Source organism: Vicugna pacos, chromosome 23 (genome assembly GCF_048564905.1).
Source record: "Vicugna pacos chromosome 23, VicPac4, whole genome shotgun sequence".
Classification (NCBI taxonomy): domain Eukaryota; kingdom Metazoa; phylum Chordata; class Mammalia; order Artiodactyla; family Camelidae; genus Vicugna; species Vicugna pacos.
In genome coordinates, this window is record NC_133009.1 from 4,710,726 (window position 1) to 4,738,570 (window position 27,845).

General features: G+C 39.8%; 1 protein-coding gene across 7 annotated transcripts in view; it reads right to left on the reverse strand.

The window, feature by feature from the left end:
- SRGAP2 (SLIT-ROBO Rho GTPase activating protein 2) overlaps window positions 1-27,845 on the reverse strand; it is a 233,911-nt gene that overhangs the window by 85,895 nt on the left and 120,171 nt on the right. The gene's annotated exons all lie outside the window — the stretch shown is intronic.

Here is a 27,845-nt window from a genome sequence, read left to right on the forward strand (position 1 = left end):
TATCCTTATATTTAACATGCAATTTTTCTCTTTTAAGCAACAAATGCTTCAGTTTTATTTAATACATTTTCTTAATTCTGCATGAGTTTATTTACACTTACTGTAATTACTGATACATTTAAGTTTAAATCCATCAACCAGTTATATGCTGTTTGTTCTTCCCATCTCCATAGTCTTTTTTCTCATTTTTTATCTTTTTTCCTTCCATTTAAAAAAATTCAGTAAAAGTCACTCTTTTTGGTTTATTATATATGTTTTGACCAATGTACAAAGTGCATAACTACCGCCACAATTAAAGTATAGAACAGTTCTATCATCCATCAAAAAACTCACTCATGCTGTCCCTTTATTGCCAAACTCCTCTACCCTTAACTCCTGGAAGCCATTGCTGTGTTCTGTATGCCTATACTTTTGCCTTTACCAGAATCTTTCTTACCATCTTTTGGGCTATTGTTTACTTATCAAGTTTACCCCTTTCCTAGATTGGTAAAGATACAATTTCTTTAGTGTTAACCCTAAATTACAACATATATCCTTGACTTGCCAAAGTCTAATTAAAGTTAGACTCTTACCACTTCCTAGACAATAACTTTAAACCTATTTCCCTATCTCTGCCTAGACATAGAGTCTATTGTTGCCATTTACATTAATTTTATATATGTTAAAATAGGAGATTATTTTCTTTAAGTCGATATTCATTTAGATGTACACATACACGCTTTTTTGTTTCTTCCCATTCTTTCTTGTACCTCCAAGTTTCTATCTGGGATCATTTTATTTCTGCCTAAAGAACACCATTCAGTATTTCTTTTGGTACAAGTTCTGCTGGTGATAAGTTCTGTTAGATTTTTCTTGTCTGAGAGTTTCTAGTTCATCTTCATTTTTGAGGGCTATTTCTTTCAGCATTTCATTCCATTGTCTCTTGTCTTCTATTGTTTCTATTGAGAAGTCAGCTGTCAACATTGCTGTTGCTACTTTGAAGGTAAGCTGTCCTTTTTTTTTTCCCTTCAGTTGTTTTTAAGATTTCTCTCTGTCATGGTTTTCAGCAATATAATATGCCTACATGTAATTTTCTTTGTATTTATCCTGCTTGAGGTTTATAATCCTTCAGTCTGTGACTTGATGTCTTTTCTTGGTTTGGGACAACTCAGAGCTATTATCTCTTTAAATACTGCATCTACCCCATTCTCTCTGATCTCTTCTTCTGGGACTTCCAATGGATGCATATAGGCATCATATCCCACAAATCTCCTGTGCTCTTTTTTTGGTATTTTAGATTCTTCTTTCTCTCTACACTTCAGTATGTATTTTTTTGACCTACCTTCCAATTCATTAAGTCTTTTTTCAGCTTTGTCTAATCAGCTATTTAATCCACATTGAGCTCTTTATTTTAGTTACTGTATTTTTTGTACTAAAATTACTGTTTGACTCTCTTTAACATTGAGATAAAACTCAGATACTACACAATTCATCATTTTAAAGTATATGATTCGGTGGGGTTTTTTAATGTTTAATTTTTTGTATGTTTGTTTCTATGATTCAGTGGTTTTAGTATATTCACAAGGTTGTGCAACAATCACCATTATTTAATTCCAGAACATTTCATCACACAAAAAAAGAAGCCTCACACCTGTTGGTAGTCACTATCTCCCTCGACTCCTTCCTCCAACTCCTGGCAACTATTAATCTACTTCCCGCCTCTATGGATTTGCCCATTCGGGATATTTCCTATAAATGGAATCATACAATATGTGTTTTTAAGGTTCATCTATGTTGTAGCATAATCAGCACTGCCTTCCTTTTTATGGCTATTTCATTGTATGGGTAGTCACATTTTATTTATCCATTAATCAGTTGATGAAAATTTGGATTGTTTCCACTTTATGGTTATTCTGAAAAATACTGTTATGAATATGCATGTACAAATATTTGTATGGGCATGTTTTCAGATACCTTGGGTATACATTTAAGAGTGGAATTGCTTGGTCATAGAGTACCTCAATGCTTAAATTTCTGATGAACTGACAAACTATTTTTCATTGTGTCTGCACCTTTTACAATCCCATCAGCAATGTATGAGTGTCCCAATTTCTCCACATCCTTGCCAACACTTGTTCTTTTCTTAGTTTTATTTTTAAATTATAGCCATCCTAGTGGATGTGAAGTGGGATTTCATTGCGGTTTTCGTCTGCAGTTCCCTAATATCTAACAATGTTGATCATCTTTTCATGTGTTTGTTCACCATTTGTATACCTGCTCTGGAGACATGTCTATGCAAACCTTTTTCCTTTTTAAAGACTGGATTGTTTCTCTCTTTGTTGTTGAGTTGTAAGAGTTCTTCATATATTCTGGATACTAGATCTTATCAGACTTATGATTTAAAAATATTTTCTCACATTCTATATGTTGCCTTTTCATTTCTTTGATAGTGTCCTTTGAAGCACAGAAGTTTACATATATATGCATATATTTTTTTTTGGTGGTGGGGAGAGGTAATTAAGTTTATTTATTTATTTTATTTCAGTGGAGGTACTGGGGATTGAACCCAGGACCTTGTGCATGCTGGCCATGCTCTCTACCACTGAACTATGCTTTCCTCCTAGAAGTTTATAATTTTATGAACTTCAATTTATGTACTTTTTCCTTTTGTTGCTTGTCTTTGGTGCCATATCTAAAAAACCACTATTTAATCCCAGGTCACAAAGATTTATGCCTATGTTTTCTTCTAGAAGTTTTAGCTCTTACATTAATATCTTCGACACATCTTGAATTGTTTGATTCTTTTTATAATTTCCAGTTTTTTGTTATTACTTGATTTCATAAACATATTAAATATAGTTAATGTAAAGTTTGTCTGATAACCAGTATATGGCTCTCCTCTAGGTATGCGGTTTTTCTAACCAGCATTGCATATGCAAACCAATGAGAGATAGTAGGTCTAGGATGACAGTATCTTCCTCTAGAGAGGATTTAAATTTGCTTATAGCCACTAGATATCCTAGATCAACTTAATCCATTTAGAGATTAAGAGAATTTGAAGCTAGGTTTCAGTCTCTGTGAGACTGCTGAAGTCTATTTCTGGTTTGCCTTTACTTCTAAATTGTATCTCTGTGGGGTCCCAAAGCCTGGGGAAGTTTACCAAGACTCCCCTTCCTCTGCCTTGAATTCCAATTTTTGTCCTGTTAGCACTGTAAGGCTATTAAAAGTTCCGCTCAGCCTCTTTTCTAGAATAGCAGATACCTCTTAGGCAAAAGCAGTTCCAAAGTAGCAGACGTGTTGGTCTGAATTACCAAAACTGCCATTTCTAGTAGCAAAACTCAAAGTTTAAACTTTGAAGATAGACATTATTTCTTACGTTCACATGTAGCCCTCATCAGGTCCAGTGCAATGTTGGATACCAAATAAGTACGTTTTGGATGAGAGAATGAATGGATATGGGTCAAAGTGAAGGCTTACCGCATTTATGTTTTATAGTTGTTCGCTTCCCAGGATATGGTAACCAAAATATTCCAGTAAAATAAGAGAGAAGCAAGCCTGAGGTTTTAAATATGGTTCTTCATTATTTCCTCAGAGGTTTTTCAAAAACCACAGTCCATCAGAGGATAGGAAGGGGCTGAATCTACCTTATATGAAGGGCATATTTGAAATTAGCTGTAGTGATTAAGAATCCAGATTTAAATCTCAGGCATTCCCTGGTAGCCCAAAGTCCACCAAATGGCGGAACTCCCTACAAAGCTCTAAAAATGAGCACATATAGACGTCTTCCATGGGGCCATTTGGGGCCTAAAGAAGGTTTGGCCACCTAGTTCCTGGGACATACGTAAAAATGTCAGCTCCACCAGCTATCCCGAATTCCTTAACAACACACTGGCCTTTCTCAAGTGGCACTAGGCATAAAAACAGAAAAAAGTAATCACTGACTTCTAATTTTTTCTTCAATAAGTGGCCACAGGCTGCTGATTTTTCCTTCATGATACATGTAACACTGCCACCACACTGCCGGCCCTATTACCCTGTCCCTGGATTAGACGCCCAGTCTTTTGGAAACAGCAGCTCTATTATATCATCTTCCTAAGAATAAATCTTCCTTGATCTCCAAGAGCTCTCAGAATCAAGTTCAAACTCCTTGGTCTGGCATTCAGGGCTCTTTTCCTTTGTTTCAAGTACTATCCTCAGAAATACTCTGATTTAGCCAAACTATTCCGCTCATCACCTTCTAAAGGGTCCTCACACATTCCTATGCTCTCTTTTGTCCTGAAATCTGTTCTTGCCACATGGAATGTCCTTCTACTCCAACTCCCCCTCCACATTCACAAACTCCTCACTTTTCCACCTCTAATTATGAAATCATTTTCATTCACTAAAAACTCGGCTTAAATTTTACCTGTCTACTTATTGTATATAACGCATTTACTGCATCTTGCACAGGATAAATCTTCAAAATATATTCTTCAAAAAAAAAAAGTGAGTAAATGGGTGGGGATATAATTTTCCATCAAAGGCGATATGGAAACTGCATATCTACTTTTCCAAAAATTAAATTATGCCTTACCTCACATTACATATAAAAGTTTATTTCATGGAGATGGTTTAAAACCATAATGTGAAAGACAAAACTATAAGACTTTTAGAAGATAATCCAATGGAATATCGTCAAGACCTTAGGGTAGGAAAGGTTTTCTTAAACATGACAGAACAAGCACTATCCTTAAAGAAAAACGGACGCAACTACATTACAATGACGAACTTTAACTAACCAACAGAAAATTCAAAAAGAAAAAAAAGACAAGACACATTGTAGGAGAATATATGTTTACTAATAAAACCAATAAATGGGTTAATATTCAGAATAGGCACTGTACGAAAGAATAAGTCTAAATGGTCAATAAAAATAAGAAAAAGCCCTCAAACTCATAAGCAAGCAGACTGTTGCAATAGCTAAAATTAAAACAGCTGAAATTAAAAATCAGACCATACTGAACGTTGGCAAGGATGTACAAAAATGAAACTCTCATACATTGCTGGTGGAGGGGCAAATTACTAACAATTACTTTGGGAAATAGCCTTATAAAACAAGACACCCCTATTTTTTAAACCAGCAATTCCACTACTAGGTAGAGACCCTAGAAATCTGAGCATACATACTCCACTATGCACACACAAGAATGTTCACCAGGGTATAGTTTGCATTAGTCCCCAACTGAAAACAACCTAAATGCCCATGGATAACAAAATGGGTAAGTAAATTGTGGTGAATTCATAAATGCAAACCTACAGAGATGAAAATAAACAAGGTCCAGCTATAGCAACAGCATGGATGAACCTCACAAACCGTGGCAAACAAGACAAGCAAGACGCACCAGGATGCATACAGTGTGATTTCACTTTTATAAAAGTTCAGAAACAGGCAAAATTAAACTATGCTGTTTAGAGGGGAATACCTACAGGATATAATTTAAGAAAAGCAGGAAAATAATTATCACAAAATTAGGATAGTGGGGAGCTGGGACTGGGGAGGGGTGGAGCAGTGACTTTTGAGGTGCTGATAAAGTTCTATGGATTGACCTGTGTGGTTAAGTTACTTTGGTTGTTTGCTTTATAGTTTATCATACACATGTATTACTCACATATATTTTATGTGCTTTTCCATATCTATTATACACATGCATTTTACATACTTTTCTATATTTATATTTCAAAATTTGAAAACCGGAAAACAGAAGAGTTCTATGATTGATCAGTGAAATCTATCACAAATGCAGAAACAGGGTCTTTGCTAGTCCCCACTGGCTCACAGATCTTCCTTGAACAACCAAGCTGGATATGAGCTCTTCCTTCACTGCCTGTCCCATACTCTCTAGCAATCAGTACCTGTGCCATTTACAGGGTACTTATCACATCTACAATGCCTTGATTAGAGCTATTTATGCACGTATCTCCTCTTTCACTGTAGCATTATCTTCTGAAGGATCTGGATTATATCTTGCAATTGATAATTAATAAAAACAGTTAACTGTAGCTTACATTTACCTAGGGCTTAGTGTCAGCTAACCATCTATAGGCATAACCTTTTTTAATCTTTGTAATAACTCTATGAGGTAGTTACTGTTATCTTCGTTTTATAGACACTAAAGCTTGGAGAGGGTAAGGAATTTGTCCATGGGAACAGCTATGAAAGGGTAGAGTTAGACTCTGAACTCACAAACTCCTATTCAATGCTCTTTTGTCAGATCTGTATTTTCCTCATCTTGTACAATGCCTTGCATACAGCAAGCACTCAATAATTATTTATTACATGAAAATGAGAGGATGAAAGGACATAAACTTTTATAGCAAGAAAGGGAGAGTACAAAAGAATATCCTTGATGCATCAGTTTTTAAATTCACAGATACACACACACACACACACACAAACATATAAAGGTTACGATTCTGTCTGTTCAAAGGAGAATCATATATGTAGAGCTGTAAAAATAAGCTGCTAGGATATTCTGGTTAGAAGGAGGGAAAACTTGATCAGCTTTAAATCCATTTGCTGTATTTGGATGGCTAGCTGTTTAAAGGGCAAATGGCAAAAATGCATGTCTCATGAAGCACTCTGGCCACAGTGCAAATGGAACCGAGCCAAGGGGTTACCAATTACTGCTTTCCCACTGATGCATGCTGTGGCTCTAGGGCAGCCCTGACCGGCCCATCTGTTCCTGGCTTTGGTCTTGGGACTTCAGGATGAGGACGGTAGTAAATGACAAGGGCGAGCACTGTCTTAGGAGCAGTGCTCTACAGAGTTCAGGCAGCAATCTTCTTGCGGAGCCCCAAGGAAGGGAATGGAAAGAGGCTTAAGACAATGGGTGCTTTCAGGAGCCCCCTTAGTACCCAGAGGAGAAGAGAGGAGCAGAGGGAAGGTTTAAATACCCAGGGGAAAAGAAACCACTTTTTGATCCATTCCCAAAACAAGGAGCATGATCAAAGAATCAACTGCTGAAGTTCAAGCAAAAAGAAGCAACAACAGGCCTTCCTGCATTCCTGCCTCTCTATGCCAGGCTGTCCTCTCAGCTTGGAGGCGAGGAGTGTGGCTGCAGGCTGGCCTCTCCCCATGATCATCCCCACCCCCGACTCCTGGGGACAATTGAGCTGTGTCTCTGGCATGCGTAGAGCTGCAGGTCATGGCCATATTTAACAAGAACATTCATTCTCCACAGGCGCTACAGGGCTCTTCAAAACGCCCTTTGTGTCACTATGCCTTTCTTTCCACCCGCCTTGACACTAATTTAATCAAGATGTCCTAGCTCGTAGATGGGGTGGACTCATCAGTTCCGCATTCTTCGTGGCATTAGGGCTTGGAAGCAAAATATGTAGGGTTTAAACCAGCAAGTTGAGGAGATGGGGTCAGGGGCTCCAAGCCAGGGTGTGTCAACCTTTTGCGTAAACCGCAGGCATAAAGAGGGCACTAGGTTTGTGACATACTCTTACAATATCTAATTAACCCTGAATATTTTGCAGAGGTTGAGAAATATTTTCTTAGGCAAGTACACAGATATTCAGAAGCAAAAACAAAACAAAGCAAAGCAAAACAAAAAACAAAGAAAAAAGGCAGGATTTATTCATCCGCACTGTTTCTAGCATGCAAAACTGGAAAAGAGAGCTTGTCACAATTACCCCTGCTCTTTCTCTCCTATCTGCACTCCATTCACTCACAATTTTGCAAAAATCTGAAAGCTTCAGTTGTCTTACCTAAAAGCCCGATTTTAATTCAGATGTGCCTTTCTTAGCTGCTTCTCTAGGTCACAGCCAATATCCAGATGTGAATCTCAAAATGGTGGTGGGGAATTAAACCAGTAAGAAAAATAAACAAAGAAACCATCTGGAGCCCTGGGTCCCTGCCCAGGTTACCCGATTCCTCGTCTGATGATCTTTTCCTTTGCTGTGCTATCTCCTATAAAGGGCCTCCCCACCTTCCTGAGCTGATTTGTGGACACACAACTGAGCCTCGGTCTCATGGGCCAGGAGTCAAATTCAAGGTAGGCCTGAGGCAGGCCCAGGGGATTCAGACAACGTATGAGGAACTGATTTGAGTATGTGCTGAAATTCCCCTTGTCAATCACAGATCCCTTTAGTCATGACCTCCCGCCAGGGACATATAACCCATTCCCTCCATTATCTGCTGGCCAGTTCAATCAGCTCACATCACCATGGACAGAAATACAGTCAAAGGACTATTGTTTCACAACCCATGAGGGGATTCTCAGAAACCCAGCAAACAGGACTCCAGACGATAAGAAGGGTGTTTCCTCTGTAGCTTTTGGAGCAAAAAGAACCTTGAGCTCAATTCCATCCCCAAATGCCTAGATCAAGTAAGCAACTGGCCCGAGATTGAGAACAATCTTCAATGCTTAGGCTAATCCCTGGGTTCTCATGAAATTCTACAAACCGAATTAACCCCCAGTCATGAAAAACTGAAATGGTTTTCAGCTACCTCGCAAAGCTTTACTAAAAAAGTTCACTACCCTCTAGCAAACAAACATCTTCCTCATGCTGCTTCTTAAGGGATGAACTGAGCCTTTGCCCTTCCCTCACCCTCTTTCTGCTGACTTGTATATTTTCTGTCTTTTCTGGAAAAACTGATAAGCAATGCTTCTCCGATACTGTTAAATCATAAGACCATGGCTTACAGCTCTGACTTTTATGTTAGGGCACAGAGGACTCATTCTAACCCAAGAGAGGATACTAGCTAAGCTAACAAGTGGCAGAAATTTGGGGAAATGGCCATTGGAAGCAGCCTCTGAGATGCAGAGAGCAGTATCTCATTCTACCAGATCCGATAACCAAATGGTGAGCACAGCTGCTCTGGAGACTAGAAACGGCTCTGGGCTGAACAAAAGGTATTTGGTCCGAGAGTTGTCCAAGAGGAGAAGCAACACCTTGTGAAGCTTCATTTAATGAGATCTACAATATATTTAATATTGTCAGCTACTCTATCATCAGCTCTCAGAATAGTAACCCAGCGGTTATACAGAAATAATCTAGAGAAAAGTGTGATTTTTTTTCCTATTCCTCAGAAAATTCCTCAGAATTTCCCCAGCATTTAAGTCTATAGCACAAAAGGTAAGCCCTGCACATTCTGATTCCAAATACAGTTGGAGTGTCTCTCCCATCTTTCTTCTCCATGTCTCCTCCCACTGCCTTAATTCAGGACCCCACCATCTCTTACATGAACTATGGAGATCGTTTTATTATCACTGTTCTTGCTTTTCTAATCTCTCTCACACCCAAACATTTAAGAGCAATCTTTCTAAAAGGCAAATCCATCCATGGTACCCTCTTGGTAAAACTCATTACTGGAATTGTTTCAGTTAAGAAGCATTAATAGATGCTAAAAAGTAGTGGGCAAAGATGAGAAGAAATAGGATATTTCCATTGTCTCAAAGATTCTCTTCGTAAGATACTTGAAGTGCAAAGGAAAAGAAAGTAACTTACGGTGAAGAAATCTGGCAGACACCTATCTGAAGCAAGCAATCGGAATGATCACCACCCATAATGGGAAAAATCAATGGGAAGTGGCTCTTGGTATAACACACAGCATCACTTCTATGGTGTTCTTATCAAAACCGCTTAACCTGAATCTAATTATGAGGAAATATCAGACAAGCCAAAATTGAAGGACGTTCTGCAAAATAACTGGCCAGCACTCTTCAGAGATGCCAGTCATGAAAGACAGAGGAAGACAGAGGAAATGTCAGTGATTAGAAGGGACTAAGGAGACGGTACAACTTAGCACAAATGTGTGATCCTGACCTGGACCCTGAAACAGAAACTGGAAGTGACTGGGACAATTGGTAGAATTTGATGTACAGCAGGAGATTAGGTAATAGTATTGTATTAGTGTTAATTTCCTGATTTTGATCATTGTACTGTGGTTATAGAAGATTTTAACAATAGTGGAATTTTTGTACTGCTTCTGCAACTTTTCTCTGAGTCTGAAGTTATTTCAAAACAAGAAGTTAAAAAACCAACAGAAACATTATGAGGCTTCCCCCTGGCTGGCTTCAGAGTGTAAGCTCTTTAACGAAGCAGGTGAGTTGGGCCTATCTATTCAGCCTTGTCACTTGCCATCTCCTACAAGGGTTCCGTGCTCAGCCATCCTCACCCACAGCACCTTCAGTTCTGGGACACTATTGCTTGTCTTCCGCATAAGCTGTTTCATCTCCCAGGAATTCCTATTCACTGCCACACATCCTCCTCCCTCTCCTTCCTAAGGCTCAAAGGTCTATGTAAGGCAAGCCTCAGTTCATGCTTTCCTCCACTGAAGAACCCACTATTACACTGTATTATCACTGCTTATCTGCGTGTCTGTTTTTCCCACCAGACTGCGCCGTTAGGTCAGGGGCCTCGCCAGGCCATCTTCCCAGCCCCTGGCAATGCACCACACAGTCAGAACTCAAAAACTATTTGTTGAGTGAATCTCCACTTAGAAGCATTACCACACTTACCTCTGTATACTCTCAAATGGCTTATCAAATATTTTCATAAAATCCCTGCACTTAATTACAGAATTTCAGAGAAAAATCTTCAAAAGATGAATCCAAAACCTTTATTTTAACAGATTAGAAACCAAGTCTTAGAAAGCTTAAAAAGTGAGGTCGCACTGTGAGAGCTGGGGAGAGACCCTCCCTCTCAGATCAGGGTCTTTTTTGATGACGTTTGCAGAAAGCATTTAATAAACGCTTGCTCAAATGACCTGAATCACATGGGAGCAGCTCCACAATTCTGTACTTTATTCAGGTTGAAGCTGAACCAGGTGTGACTCTCTGGCCTGGCCTAACCAGGACACCTGACTGCATCCTGCAGTCAGCAACGTACAGCCAGAATATGCTAGTCTTCAGTGAGAAAGGCTAGTTTCCTACCTCAGAGACCTCTGATCCAGAGAGAGCAGAAGCTGGATGGCTCTCCTCCAGGGCTGGTGGGAGGATGAGGCAGGGACTCTGCATAGCCCCGAGCTATGTGGTATCAGGCCAGAGGCGACATGCTCAGATCACATCCTTACATCTAAGCTGGGGAGGAAGCCCATTCCTCGTGTCAGAAATCATCTGCTCTGATTACAACACCCTTTTCAATCTCCCTGGCCCAGGAGAGGATATGCACTGATAACTTTAATAACGCCGGCAGGTACAATTAATTTCCATTCCCGCTCTTCATACACTGTTATGTGAAGGGGACTGGAAGGACAAAATTAAACTCCATTGGGACTTCAGCCTGCAGCTCCGAAAACAGACAGACTACTCAGAACTCAGCACGGAAAACCTCACCCTGTGTCGGACTGATGCTAACTTGCGAATGCTTGAAAGACCTGTGTGGCTTCCGAGCAAGGGTCCATGAAGTTAAATAACATTTAAAAGCTCGGGCAGGATTTGATATGAGTCTAATGGACATAGGAATCAAGCAAGATTTAAGCAAAAATAACCACGGAAATATTTTATATAGTTTCAAAGAGGTGTATCTATTTTGTTGGTCAATGTGTTCTACATTTAATGTACCGCTAATGTAAAGTTTTTGACTACTCCATCAAGAATTTTTTTCAAACTAAAAACTTGCCAATGTCAACTAGAAAAGGATACCTTGATTTATGTAACATTTCTCTTCCACAGCAGTTTCACATCCTTTCCGTTATCCTCACATCACTTCTAGAGGCAAAGTGGGCAAGGATGCTTTCCTGTTCAGTTCACTGATGCGCACAGAGGTCAGACCCTTCTGTAAGGCTCACAAGAAGGTAATGCTAGAGTTGGAGGATACTTTTTTTTAAATTCCCCGTCACAGGCTTATGCTATTGTATTTCTTCTCTCTATTAGCAGAAAGGATAAGAAATGGGCATAAAATTGAGTGGAGGTTCTGTTGAGGACATCACAGTTTCCCGAGCTCCAACACCCAATTCTAAAGACATCTGCTCTGATGCCATTTATCCTGACCCCTTCAGAATACCCACCCCTGAGCCTCCCTGGTCTCACTTAGGTTCTATGAGCCATGCTATTCTCAGTTTCTTTTTGCTCATTTTCATTTGCTCCTCTCTCCTCTTTGCTGGCCCCTCAAAATCCTCTCACTAGGTCTCAACCGCCCCCTTCTCCGAATAGTCACTTTCATGCCTTCAAATCCTCAATCAGTTTTATGAGGTTAATTTTCAGATTTCCCTTCCAGCCGTAACCCTTACTGAACTTTCACCTTGCCATGTCTAAAACTGAACTCAGGAAGTGTGGCGCTGTGTCCTGGAGAGACCACTGGACAGAAGTTAGAAGGCCTGGTAGGTCTGGTCCCACCTCTGCTACTACCTAACGGGGTGACCTGAGGCAAGTCCCTTCTTCCTGGCTCTCAGATTCTTCACTAATTACAGGGTTGGACTAGAATCAGTGACTCTTCACATACCTCCCCCAGTAAATGGCAACCCCAGTTTCCAATGGCTCAGGCCAAAATGCCTGGAGTCATCTTTGACTCCTCCTTTTCTCACATCCCACATTCAACTCAGCAGCACATTCAACTCAGCAGCGAATGCTCCATCTTCAAAATACCTCCCAGAATCTGACCACATCTCACGATCTCCACATCTTCCACTCTGTTCCACCATCATCTCTACCACCACCATCTCCTGCCTGAATTATTTAGAGAAGCCTCCTTAACTGGTCTTCCTGTGTTCCCACCTCGCTCCGCCTTGTCTTTTCTTAATACAGCAGCCAGAACAATCCTATTTCAACAGGAGTCAGATTGTATCATCCTCTGTTTCAAATTCTCATATTTAATAGCCTCTGAGGCTCCTCCTGATGTGGTTTGTCCCCCTTCCCCAACCACATCTCCTACCACTCTCCCTCTCGCCTATTGTGTGCAAGGCCACCTTGCTGTTTCCCTAAGCAGACAAGCACCCTCCCATCTCATGGCCTAAGACATGCTGCTTCCTCTGCCTGAAATACCCTCCTCAGAGAGCTAAATAGCAAAATCCCTCATTTCCTTCAAGAACCAGCTCCAGTGCTGATTTACCAACGAAGCCTTCCCTGACCACCTTATACAAAACAGCAAGTCCCCAGCACCCTCATCCTCTTTATCCTACTTTGTCATCTTCTGATACATTACATATTTACTGGTTTATCTGTATATGATCTGTTTCTCAGACTAGAATATAAGCTCCATGTGGGCAAGGACTTTTTGTTTTGTTATCTGTTGTATCACAGTGCCCACCACAGTGCCTAGGACATGGGAAGCACCTGCAAATGTTTGTTGAATGACCAAATGAATTTTGGTCCTCTCTAGCCTTTACCTCCTTCCACCTCATATCAGATCACTTGGGAGGGATGGCTTCTTTGCTATGCCTCTTAATAAATCCCATTCTTTCAGTTCCCATTGCCATTATCCAAGAACTGGTTCCTATTATCTCTTGAATTATTGTAGTAGGCTCCCAAATAGTTTCTTCCACCCTAAACCACACTGAACACTGCCCCCAGTGTCACTGTAAACCATGGCTTTCCATTTTTCACTGCCCTACATACAACGGTCAATGGCTATCTTTGACCAGTGGCTCGAACACCTTGAGTTGGCATTCAAATCCCTCCACACTCAGGCTCCAAGCTCATCCCACACATCTCTCCTATTGCTGGCCAAGAGAAAGTCTCTGCTGCTGTCAGACTGGTCTCATGGGTGGCATCTCTAGTGGGGACAAAGAGGCAGGAGAGGAAGTGGGCACCAGATAATACGGACATATTCAAGATATTTCCAGAAGAGAAGAAACGGATGGATAATTAAGAATCCTGGCAGCATATAATTGAAAAAAAAAAAAACCAGTCCAATTCCTTCCCTCGTATGACACTTACCTGATTCACCTCTCACGAATCTGTACATTTTCCAAACTCCTATAGACAACTAATTATCTGTACCACTCATTAAATTGATGTCTTAAGTTGTAACTTGCTTCTTGAGTCTATGCCTGTCTATCCAACTAAGAAATCTAAGATCTTGAATCATGTTTTAAGCTTGTTCTGCAGCCCTTTTATAGCGCCAAGATGAATACCGAGCAATTATAGACAATCAAATAATATTTATTAAATTGAACTGAATGACCTGGTAGTGGTACCTGTGCTCCTGGATTTGAATAAAGCAATGCTCGCTCTCTCTCTCTCTCTCTGAAGGAATTGAAATCACCATCTGAAAAGGTACCTGCACTCCTCTGTTTTTTAAAGAGTCCCTGAGAGAAGAATCAGGTGAACTATGCAGTTTTCCTGCCTGAGAACTCAAAGACCCAGACTGACTCACAGAGCTGCAAAGAGAGAGGGCTTTTTTTTTCCCTACTCTCCACCCTCCAAATGAACATCAAAAGGAAAACAAGGTCATGGGAAGAGGCAAGGCAGGAAAGGATGCGATGCTTTTGTGTGCAGAAGAGTTGGATTATCTTGGCTTTGGAGAAGAGATGATTAAAGCTAGAGACTGGATCTCCCAGTTTGCCTCCGGTATTTCCTTGCTACCCTCTATGATAACACACTGCTCAAAAAGATTAGCTTAGAGAGACAAAGGCCACTGTAGCAGGGAGAAGGGCAGGTGCACCCCTCTACATGGACATAACCAACGCTCTGCAGAGCACTTTCTCTTTTAACTTTATTGAGGAATAATGAACAAATATAACTGTATACATTTAAAGTGGTATCCATATACATTGTAGAATGATTACCAAGATCAAGGTAATTAGCACATCCATCACCTCACATAGTTAACTCTTTTTGTGTTTTTGTGGCAAGGATGCTTAACACCTTCTCTCAGCAACTTTCAAGTACACGGTATTATATTATTAACTGTATGCTGTACATCAGATCCTCAGAACTTATTCTTATAACTGAAAATGTGTGCCCGTTAACCATCACCCCATTTCCCCCTCCCTCAGACCTGGACAACCACCATTCTATTCTCTGTTTCTATGAAATTGGCTTCTTTTTTTTTAGATTCCATATGTAAATGATAACCAAACAGTATTTGCCTTTATCTGTCTGGCTTATTTCACTTAGCATAATGTCCTCCAGGTTTATCCATACTGTCACAAATGGCAGGATTTCCTTCTTTTTATGGCTGAATAATACTCTATTGTACATATATACACCACATTTTCTTTATCCATTCATCTGTCAAAGGACGTTTAGGCTGTTTCCATATCTTGGCTATTGTGAATAATGCTGCAATAAACATGGGAGTGCAGATACCTTTTCAGACAATGGTTTCAATTCCTTTGGATTGGATTTCAATTTGATTTCAGATACTGATTTCAATTCCTTAGGGAGTGGAACTGCTAGATCATAAGGTAGTTCAATTTTTAATCTTTTGGGGAACCGTCATCCCTTCTTCCCTAATGCCTGTGTCAGCGTACACTCCGAGCAACAGTGTATCGAGGATCCCTTTTCTCCACATCCTCACCAACATTTTTTGTCTCTCGGCTTTTTGATAATTGCAGAGCACTTTCTTCCCAGGTTTTACTGATTCTTATGACATTCTGGGAAGGAAGAGCGAGAGTATGAGTAATATTCTTCAGTGTGAAGATGAGGAAACCGAATCTAGTGTATGAAAGTTCCACTGAGCCAGCCATGGCCCAGGTCAGGCGCAGGTCTGAGGACTAGACTCCTGGCTGAGCTCAGAGACAATGAGGAAGACAGAAGAGGAAGAAAAGGGGAAAGAAGAGGGAAAACCCTCTTTACTTATTTTATGTCAAATGGAAGTAGGGTATTTCCAAACGCCAGACAGGTGTTCCTACAAACAAGTGACTTTCCAGAAGATACCAATGAGATTCTGGATTGCCTCTGGACGTAGCCGAACATGGTCCAGCAGGAAGTCAAGACTACACAGGCAGAGAACCAAAAGGAATGTAGGAATGCGCTGTGGGATAACCAGCAGATAGAATGCTGTCTAGTCATTAAAACAATGTTTCTAAAGAGGAAGCAATGACATGAAAAATGTTCACTTAAAATGGCAAATGAAAAAAACCACACAAAACTTAATACACAATTATCACCCCTATTTTCTAAAGAAAAATGTGCATAGAAAAAAAGATTGGAAGGGAATACACCAAAATGTTAACACTGATTCTAAGTAATCATTATTTTCTTTTTATTATTTTTGTTTTCCCCACCATATATATCTTAGAGGAGTATGTATTACTTTTACAATTGGAAAAAAAATTAAACTAAAGGGTTTCTTTTGTTTGCGTCCAAATACAAGGAAACAGAAAACTAAAATAGAAAATGTTGCTTCTCAGCCTTGTCCCTGGGCCTTACCAACAACTAATTAGCTCAACAAGAGGATGATTCTGAGAGCTCTTGAGACCATGAGGAAGTTCCTGTGGTCTCTTCAAAGACCAGAATTAGTGCTGACAATTAAAATTAGCCTATAACTGGACGTTTCAAGCTGGGTAAACACTAGGAAAACCTGGATAGAGACCCACATGATTGGTGGAGCACAGAGTAAAAGAAGGGAAAAAAAAAAAGAAAGAAAAGACTAAGGGCGAGCAGGATCAGGTAGAAAACCATGAGACCAGAAAAAGTCCAAGGGGGGAAGGTATAGCTCAGTGGTAGAGCACATGCTTAGCATGCTTGAGGTCCTGGGTTCAATCCCCAGTACCTCCATTAAAAAATAAGTAAATAAACCTAATTACTGCCCCTACCCCCCATCACACAAAATAAACCAGAATAAGTCCAGTATCCTAAGGAGAGAAGAGAATGGAAAAATTGAAGATGCTATCTCAAAGGAAGAAGAATTTAATTTTTATTCCTCATTTTAAATAAAAATCATGCTCAGACAAGCAGGGAAAAATTCAAAGGAAAATTCCTGACAAAGACAAATAGGAAAATCAAAAGAAGCCAGTCCTGCAAGGAGGGAGGCTGGAATCAAAGCTGCCTCCTCTCCCTGGACAAGCCCAGCAAGAAGCTGAATCAGAACAGCACAAGGGAAATTCCGGCCTGCCAGGAGCACCGAAGTGTATTACTGCAGAATGCACAAGTCAGTCATTCCTTGCACAAGCCCTGGCCCTGAAGCTTCCCAGTGCAATGACTGCCACCTTTCTACGTGTGAGGCAGCAGAGCAGAGGGCTGTGAACAGATGACTTGGGAAGCAGGTCATCAAGACACAAATCCCAGTTCTGCCACCAACCAGGTGTATAACCTCAAGTCAACTGCTTAACCCTTCTGCCCATGTCCTTATCTATAAGGAGATGATAAAACTAGTACCTGTCTTAAAGGGTTGCTGTGATGATTAAATAGGTTAACACAATGTCAAGTACAGAGCACAGTCCCTAGGCATGCATGGCTAGCACTCACTCAGCTATCATTATTACTTATATTATTGCTGTGAATCTTCTAATAAAAAATTGGTACCTAGTCAGCTTCCACCCCCATTAGTGTAGCTTCTCCAGGGAGTAATACGTTTTTACAAACTATTATTTTCATGGTGCCTGATGAGGCATATTAATAATCTTCTCTTCTCAGAGAGACATCTTATAGTCAAATATAAGAGGTACAGAGATGGTAAAAAGTAACTTGTCTAGAATTAACAATTGATGTTAAAACTATCAGATGAACAACTGAATTAGCACCCAACGTTAGTATGATAGCATCATATATAATACCATACAATAGGCTTTTTCATCATGTGAGAAAAAAAATGTAACTGTAAAATAGAGGGTCCAAACTCACTATCCTAATGTGGGGGGGGGGTGGCGGTAGAGGGTCAATATATTGACATAATTATTGCTGGGTTTATTTCCTGATGTGATACAACATGAAGTATCCAACATCTCCTATTACATATTCTAGTCAAAATATATATAAATAGGTTTGACCTTTAGAACCAACTTGTAATTTGCAGGAAATACAGGGTACAGGAGGAAGCTAACAACACATGGAAGCAACCAGACAAATCTGGATGGTGGGAAAAGCTGCAGGACAACTGGCCTGGTCTATTTAACAAGTCAGTGTCATGGAAAAGGAAGAGCACCAGATTAAAGGAGACTTAAGGGACATAAACTCAATGGGTATTAGATACTGACTTGGACAAACCAGCTGTCAAGGACATTTTTAGGACAATTGGGGAATGTTTACATGGCCTGGGTATTAGGTGAGATGAAAATTTACTGAAATGGAAAAGTGGAGACTTGACTAAAATAACAGATTATGTAATAGTAAATACAATACAATCTGGTTTTTTATTATATTTTTTCTTCTTATATTTTCTAATTTCCACAATGTACATGTGCTATAAAACTTTAAAAGATTATTCAAAAGAATAGAGAGCAAGGAGGAAGAGAATAAAGAAGAGATGGGGAGAAGGACAGGTAGAAAGAAAGAATACCATTTATAAGTCCTGAAACATGGGTGGTAGGGTGATGCAGTAGAAAGAAAGTGGGAGTTCAAATTCCAGTGTCACCTCTTCTTGGTCTTACAAAAGAGTATTGTACCAATGCAGGCTTTAATTTTTTCAGCTATACAATGGGAAGAAAAATAACCTTCCAATATAATGTTCATAGCAGCATTATTCATCATAGCCTCAAACTGGAAATGTACCCAAACGGTCATCAACAGTGGAACAGATAAAACTGACAGTCTCATATCCCAGGAACCCCTTCCCCCCACCCTAGGGAAACTGTGACCACTGGTCATCATAGCTGCTGCCCACTGTAGAAGAGATGGAATTTGGAGTTCAAAGCCTGCCAAGGGGCTTGATAAACAACCTGGGTTTTCCATGGAAACCCCAGAAAGGTCATACCTTAAGTGTATAGAATATGTTCCAGAACTAAATCAAAACAGACCCACTTTAAAGAAGTATAAAACCAATTCCCCACAAGGTGGTCAACCAGTAACTTAACTGCCTACTAGAAGAAAACTTAACACTCTTCAGAGGACAATAAACACGTACAGAGTCTCAATAATAACATCTACAATGTTCAATATATCATAAAAAATTAGTAGACATGAAAAAATAAAGAAATATAATCCAAGGTCAAGAGAAAAAAAAAATCTATAAATGGAAACAGAACCACACATGATGTAGATGTTGAAAACAGCAGATAAAGATTTTTAAATAACTGCAAAATATATTTTAAAAATAATGGGTGAAAAGAGAAATTTCAGGAGTTACAAGGAAACTGTAAAAAAAGAACCAAGTGGAAGTCATAAAACTAAAAATTACAATATCTGAAATAAAAAATTCATTGGATGGTATGAATAAGTTTGGATACAACAAGAGAGAGGATTGGTAAACTTTAGAAATCACCTAAGCTGAAGCACACACCCAAAAAAAAGCTTGCCTCAGTGACCTGTGGGACTGTATCAAGCAGTCTAACCAATGTGTAATTGGAGTCAAAGCAAGACAAGAGAATGAGACAGAAAAAATATTTGCCAAAATTTTTCCCAAATAAAGGAAACACCACTACCCACAGATCCAGGCTGTTTAGATATCATACTTATCTAAGCCAAATTAAAAAAAAAATGAACACCACACTTAGACTCATTGGAGTCAAACTGCTGAGAACCAAAGATAAAGAAAAAATATTAAAAGCATCCCCCAAAACCCTCAAAACATTAAATCCAGGGGGACAGGAATAAGAATCACAGCTGACTTCTCATAAGAAACAGTGGAAACCAGAAAGGAAAGGAATGGCATACTTAAACTGTTGAAAGAATATTACACAATTTCATTTATATAATTTAAAAAAAAAAAACAACCAGCAAATACTTATGCTAGGATAAGGGCTTTCAGGGGATAATGAATGGAAGAGGGAAAAAGAGGGCGCTCGTGGGATACTGGTAACATTCTTTTTTTCAATCTGGTGATAATTACATGTTTTCCATTTGTAAAAATTCACTGAGCTGTACATTTTACAATATGTGCACTTTCTCTAACTACTTTATACTTCTCTAAAAAGTTAAGGAAAAAAGACCTTTGCAAACTACGTGAAAAGACTAGAGGAAGTACATCGAGGGCCTACTACTGTGTACAATATTTATAGTAAGCATTTTATGAAAGCTTGTTATTTATTAGTATTATTATTATCATCATCCCACAGAAAGTTTTGGGAGATCTAAGCGGATTTTAAAAAAGGGCTGAAAAGCCATAAGCTCCCTGGGGGCAAATCTTACTCCTTAATTTGATTTTAAGCTCTTTTTAGCATGTAGCATAATGCTATATATATAGTTTTCACTAAAATACTTATTGACTGCATGCTTTTCTCATTGAGGGTAGTATTCAAACGTGTATGTACAAGGTTGCATGTGGACACTTTTGTTTTCTGTCCCTTGCACATCTCTTCCATACTCCATATTTTTAAATTGTTCTTCTGATTCTCTTAATCATCCCTTCCTTGATTTATGAAGATTGAAATACCTTTGAATGTTCTGAACATAGCACCTTGGGCTCTTTTCAGAAAAGGCAGCTAGATACCTGAGAACTAAAACATCAAAGAGGCAAACATATAAACTAACCTAAACCAAAGACAGCAGGCATCTTTGATGCACACATTCCCTCTGAGCTGAATCTTCCTGAGGCCAAAAAAAGCCTGGACCACCCAGAGAGAAGCCCCCAGGGAGAGGATACAGATGCTGCTGACCTAGTGTCACAGAAACCAAAGCTAAAACGCCACGGATGGTACTAGCTGCAAAGCTCCCCTCAGTGTTGGCTTTGGCAGCAAACCTGACGCCCCTTATCAGCAGAGATACCTTTGAAGTAGCTGGCAGCCTTCCATCCCCTACTCAAATCAGCTCAGCTTCACATCCTATTCTTTTTTCCAAAGGCACTCTCTTCATCAGATATGAGAGAAAAAAGCTCAATCAATCAGAACAGATTTTTGCCACCAACGAGATAAATTAGGCAACTGGAACAGCTGTCTGTAAAGCACCGCACAACGCTGTTGGTGACCACGTTATGAAATGGAAGACATTCAGTCAGTACAAGATACTGAGTTCCGTGGGGGAGGAGGTGCAGGGTAGACTGGGGAAGAGAGGGAGGGGTCAATCAATCATCTACTTCTTCGTCTCCAAGTTAAACCCTTCCTCAAGAGGGCAGAGCACAACCTTTGCAAATTCATTTTTCCTCCATTCATTCAATCTACAGCACTTACCAGGGGACATTCAACTAAACCAGCAGTGGGGGTCATTTCCTCTCCTCTTCTTACTGATGACAACACCACCAGAGAACATGCCTCCTTACAGAATTATCCTCCTTTCTCCTCACATGTGCCAAACAGCTGGCCTCCAAGACTCCATAGGAAATCCTATCCCAAGGGGATAAACAGGTAGTTGGGTAACAAACACTGCTTTTAGTTTCAAATCGCCTTTATCCTCTTTTACTGTGAGACCCATTTCCTTGATGCCAAAGGAAATTTTCTTGTGACTGATCTAACGGGAAAAGGACATGCTTAACATCTGAGGGCCCTGGAGAAAACTATTAATTGAGCCTCTTCGGTTTCTTCCTCAGCACACTTCTTACACCCCCGGCTTCCTGCAGTGTTATCTATTTACCTGAAGCCAGATTCACCCTGTGTCATCCTCCAAGAACAAAGCAAGGAGACTACAATGGGTTGCCAAGACAGACTGACCTAGGTGCTTCAGCACGATCTGTAGCAGGGGCAAACATGGCTCACAGACAGACAGGATCTTATGGCTTCAGATGTACCTCTGTGCTCTTGGGTTCCCCCAAGATGGAAATCAGAGAATCTACAGCAGTGGTCCTCAACCCTGGCTACATGCTGGGCCCTATCCCAGAGACTATGATTCAGTTGCCTTGGGGCAGAGCCTTGGCATGGTATTTTTTATTATCTTTTAGATCAACTTTATTGAGGCATAATTTACATACAATAAAATGGACCCATTTTAATTACACATTCAATGTATACATTTGGACAAATGCACACACTGATGCAACCACCACTATGATTAAGACTGTGTAACATTTCCATAAACCCCAGTTCCCCTGTGGTCAAGCCCCATCCCCACTCTGGCCCCAAGGAAAATCACTGGTTTACTTTCTGTAACTATAGATTAGAGTTACCTTTTATAAAATCTCATATAAATAGAATCATACAGAACGTTCTCATTGTGCCTGGCTTCTTTTTATCAGTATAATGTTTTCTGAGTTCATCTACATTATTCTATCCATTAGCATTTCATTCCTTTCTATTGCTGAGTAGTATTCATGTATGGAGATACCACAACATGATTTTTCCACAATACAATTATCCATCTGTTGATGGGTATTGGGGTTGTTTCCAGTTCGGGGTAATATAAATAAAATATTAGTTGCCTATGGCAGCCACAACAAATTAATGCAGACTTGGTGGCTTAAAACAATTATGTATTTATTCTCTTACAGATCTGAAGGTCAGAAGTCCAAAAGCAAGGTGTCAGCAGGGCTGCGTTCCCTTAGAAGGGTCTCAGGACAGCTCGTTCTCTTGCCTTTCCCAGCATGTGGAGCTGCTTTCCTTGGCTCATGGCCCTTCCTCCATCTTCAAAGCCAGTGACCTAGCATCTTCTCTCTGTAACTTTGCTTCCTTCTGTTTCTCTCACATGGCCTCCTTCTCTTTTTTCTGTAATCTCCCTCCACCTCCCTCTTATAAGGACACCAGTGACTGCATGTAGGGCCCACTTCCATAATCAAGCATAAAATCCCCATCATAAGATCCTCAAATTCATTGTACGTGTAAAGACTTACAGATAATGTAAACATCCTCAGGTTCTAGGGATTAGAACATGGACATCTTTGGGGTAGAACCATTATTCAGCCCATAACAAAAGCTATTATGAATATTCAAGTACAAGTCTTTGTGTAGGTATATACTTTTATTTCTCTTGGATTAATACCTAGACATGGAATTGATGGGTCATATGGTAAGTGCATTTAACTTCATAAGAAATTGCTAAACTATATTTGAAAGTGGTTGTACCACTTTTCACCAGAAACATATGAGAATTCCATTCGTCTTAACAGTTGTCAATCTTTTAAAGTGTTGTCAGTCTTTTAAAGTTTAACCATTCTAGTGAGTATACAGCACATCTTCTTACAGTTTTAATTTGCATTTCCCTGATGATGAATGATATTGAGCATCTTTTCACACACTTATTGGCCATTTATATGTATCTTCTTTAGTGATGTGTCTATTAAAAACTTCTGTGTACTTAAAAAAAATTGGGGTACTCAACATACTATTGAATTCTGTATTGAAAATACATTCTCCCAGTTTGCGGCTTATCTTTCATTTTCTTAACAACGTTTTTCCAAGAGTAAAAGTCCAAGAATTGATGAAGTCCAGTTTATATTATTTTTTTCTTTGATAGCTCATGCTTTTTAGATCCTAAGAAATTTTTGTGTCTTCAAGGTCACAAAGATGTTTTTTAAAAACTTCCCAAGTTACTCTCTTGCAAAGGCAAAGCTGAGAACTACCAGACTATTGGGAATCTGACCTAGCTTTCTCAGTTTAACCTGACTTTTTGCCACAGACCCTTGGGGTAATAAAGGTAAAACAGGAGTACAGTTACCTGAAATACTATAAAAAGCAGAATACAATTCAACATCTTAGGACTGTCTGAATTGACTGGCTTCCAAGCCTAAGTGTGAGCAGCTGTTAAGGGCTAGAAACAGTGACTTGAAAAGCCAAGTCAGAGGTGCTGTGAGTGTGTCCCAGCTAAGTGAAAGGAGGAAGAGGGAACAGGACTGTCCTCTCCCCAGTGGGAAAAAGTACACCCAAGTTTATTTCAGTTAAAACTGAGGAATTGAGAAAAATTACTTCTATTCTTGGTGGGATTCTTTAGAACTTGCCTCTCACAGCTAGGAGTCAGAGTTGGTAGTACTTGGACCCCGTGTTTGAAGCCACCGCATTAAACAAATGAAGGTGGCAGCAATAATATTTGCCCAGATCTTGGTTCCAACAGGGGTTAGACAGACTGTGCTTTCATTACATGAAAGGGGATGTCAGAAGCACCAAACGGGCTCCATTTCCCCTGGAGTCCTAGACAAAGTGAGCCTGTTTCTAAGCTGCGGACAGGAGGCTACTTTCTCTGGATGTTATATTTAGCTAAAGGAATGTCCACCATGGCTTCATGCACCATGTAAAATATGTTCTGGCAGACATAACCACAAACCAGAGGGCCAGCAGGGAGCATCCCTTAAGGAGGTTCAGTAGCATAGAGGGGCCAATTGTGCAGATACCCTGACAACCCCAAATTAACCGAGTCAGCTGTGAGCCAGATTTTTTGGTCAATTCTCATATTTAATGAGTCTTTGTTTCCCTCTTACTAGAGATTCTGCCCGTGGGGAGAAAAACATGTTGCCCTCTGTCACTCTCGACTTCCAGCTGTTTGCCCAGACACCGGGTAGGAGAAACAACCCAGTGTTGATGTTTAACACCACCGTCTACCTTTGAAGGGTGGTGTGCAAGAGAAACAGTGAGGTTAATTCTGTAACTAAGTGAAATATCTGGATTCAAGGGAAAAGAATAAGAAAATCCAGGGTACTGTCTACACTGCGTACAATACCTAGAGAGGGCTAACAGAACAAGCAGGTGGAAAGCTTTGCCTTCTAGAACCTGACGACTGTATTTAAATACTAGCCTCATCTCTTTTTCACTTAAACTCTCTAAGCCTCAGTGTCTTCCTTCATAAAATAAGGATAAGAGTAGTAATTACCTTATAGAAGTAGTGTAAGGATTAAACAAGATAATGTACACCAAGTGCTTAACACTGTACCTGGCACACACACTAGGTTCAAGAAAATTTGGATTTGATTATCATAACCTTTGCTAGTGAATCATTGAGTTTTATAGATTAAAAAAAATTGTTTTAAAGAAAATCTGTGACTCTTGCCAGTCAGATTCAAATTCATATAAAACTTGGTAAATTTTCACAGGTGTTCATAGCTGGACCAGAACAATAAAGGCATCTTTTCTGAAGCCGTGTGTCTGGAGAAATGCAGATTTTCCTTTTCCTACTGGGACCAAATTTACAGGTAAAATGAAAGGTATATCTGTTTCATATATTTGGATTCCAGTGTGGCGTCTCTCGGTTGCTGGCTGTGACAGATAACAGAGTCTGAAACAATGCTTTATTCTTTAAGAAATGTGGTTTTCAATTACTTAAGCTGGCCTCCTCTCCATACCCACACCCACTTTTGTCTGCGCTTATCTCAGGGACTGCTGCTTACCTATCACAGCTGGACAAGGGTCATCCGACAACCAGAAGGAAGCCCTGAGTGTGGGACGTCTTTGTCACCATATGACTATAGTCTATTAGATTTCGAAGGCAGCATAGAGATCATATTGTCCGAACACTTTTCTTGAAACTTGAGGTAACTGAGGCACAGAAAGGAGAAGTAATTGTCCAGAGTTTCAGACTTACTGGCAAAGCTGAGCCCTCGAAAAAGGGCCCCTGCTCTCAGAGCACAAAGTAAGCCCCAGGAAGCATGACGTAACTGACAGGGTGGCCAGGGACATTTCTCTTCTTATCTTCTTATCTGATTACTATAGCTTAACCAGAGGGATTCTAATTCTTCATGCGCAGCACATTCTAAACAAAAGAGACCAAATATCTGAGGAATGGAGAGAAAATGCTTCTCTGCCCATTACTAGAAAGCAGAGAGGCTCTCACCCAGCCAACAGAATTAATCTATTCTTACGATCCGCCAAGCCAGCTTCTACCTTTGAATTCTCTGCCTACATTGGACCCCAGGAGAGAGAAAAAGGTTATTCACCCAGTGGGATAGTAAACCTTGGCTATTCAACAATCCCATGGAAATCTCTAATCGACTATAATTTAACTGATGAAAAGTTACAAAGATCAAGAGAAAGTCCTATGATGTGAAACTGTATACAACAATATGAATCAATCTCACAGACAGAGTGTTGAATGAGAGAAACCAGACACAAAAGAGTACACACTGGATGGTTCTATTTATATAAAGTATAAAACCAAGCAAAACTAATCTCTGCTGTGAAATGTCAGGACCGGTGTTATCCTTGGGGCTTGGGACCATCCCTCCCAACCCCCCAGTGACTAGAAGGGAGCATGAGGAGATTTCTAAGGTACTCAAATAATCTGTTTTCTTGATCTGGGACCTGGTTACCAGGTGTGTTCAGTTTATAAAAATGCATTTCGCTGTAATCCTATGATATATGCACTTTTCTTCAATGAAATGTAATATATAAACAGTTCTGTGAGTAATTAGAAATTCTTTCCTACACCCTCAGCATAGAAATGCATGGCTTAAGGAGGTCAACCCTGGGACCATGGGTAGGAATATCATTCATGGGTGGATGGGGAAACCCGCCACGTCTTGTACACATGCCATGCACTTTGCTGAAATGTGAATGGCATTTGAGGAACCAGAAACAACTTGTGGCTTTGATAACTGGCTGCCTTTAGCATAAACATCTCTGAGATCTGGAGGGGTTCTAAGACTCTCTCTCAGCTTGGGTCTTCCCTAACTTTCTCTAATCTCCCAGCTTTAGACCTCGCAAAGTGATAAGTTATTTAGAGGGAGAAGCAGTGCATCTATCTGGACAGTTACCCATGTACTTATCAAAAGAGGACATCGAAGACATTATCTACAGAAATGAAGCACTAGTTTGGAAGTGAAGTTAAAGGGTATGTTCATGGTCGCCCATTTTTTCATCATCTAACCCATCTTCCAGAAGTTACATGATTAAATATGTCTAAGAAAATTTGTTGCTACTGAAATTGATTTGGTCATAAAATAACATGAGTCAGTTTTTAAATATCTTTGTACCATAATGTGTTAAATGGTTGCTTTATAAGTAAGGATTCACTGGCTTATGTGTATATTGAAAAAAAATTTCCAAAGCTGTATAAAACTTAAACTAATATAGACTATTAAGAGAAATCAGTGAAATCTAGATAGCTGAATGTCTCTTGTAGAAGTTTTTTTCTCTGATGAACAAAGGATATGGGGGAGGAAACTAACAGTCAACCCCCTTTCTTCTCGAGATAGTCTAAGTGGCTGTCAAGATCATAGACAACTGGTATCTGATCACTGTCAAGATTCCACCTAAATAGGTTAAAATTTTTAAAAAATAAAAATTGTATATATTTGAGGTGTACAATGACGATTTGATATACATATTCACAGCGAAATGACTGCTACCTTCAAGGTAATTAACATATCATCTCTTCACACAGTTACCTTTTCTGTGTGTATGAAAAGAGCCCTTGAAATCTACTCTCTTAGCATATTCCCAGTATTCAATACATTATTATTAACTATAGTCATTAATTTTAGTCACATACACGCATCACCAAGTGCTGCAGAGTAATTCAAGTTAATGACAAGCAAGCCAGAGCAGATGCTGGAAAGCACAAGGAGATACTGAAAAGTACCGCTGCCCCAAAATGAAGTCTGGCCCCAACCACAGCACAGCCGGGCCACTAAAAATAGCCAGCAAGCTCTTCACGGAGTTATCTTTCTCTTCTCTCTTTTCATCCTCAGATGACTGTACCCCTAAATCCTGTCTCTGAGACACAGAAAAAGCCCCTTCAGAGATGCAATTATGTAGATGGAAGATTCTAAATGAGTTCTTTTTTCATGCTGGTATAAACAGAAGAAATTGGGCTCTAATTCCAGACCTACTGAGATCTGGAAAATTTCCTCACGTGAAGAATGGAAAACTGACCGAGAGCTAGAGCTACTATCGACCACAGTCCTATTTATTTAAGTCTACTCCCTCCCAGCCTCAAATTTTAACACTGGGTATTGTTAACTGGAAACCAATGAATTCCCTATATATGAAACCAATGAAACAGCCCTATATATTCTCTTTTTACCTATAACCTGTGGGAAGATTATTT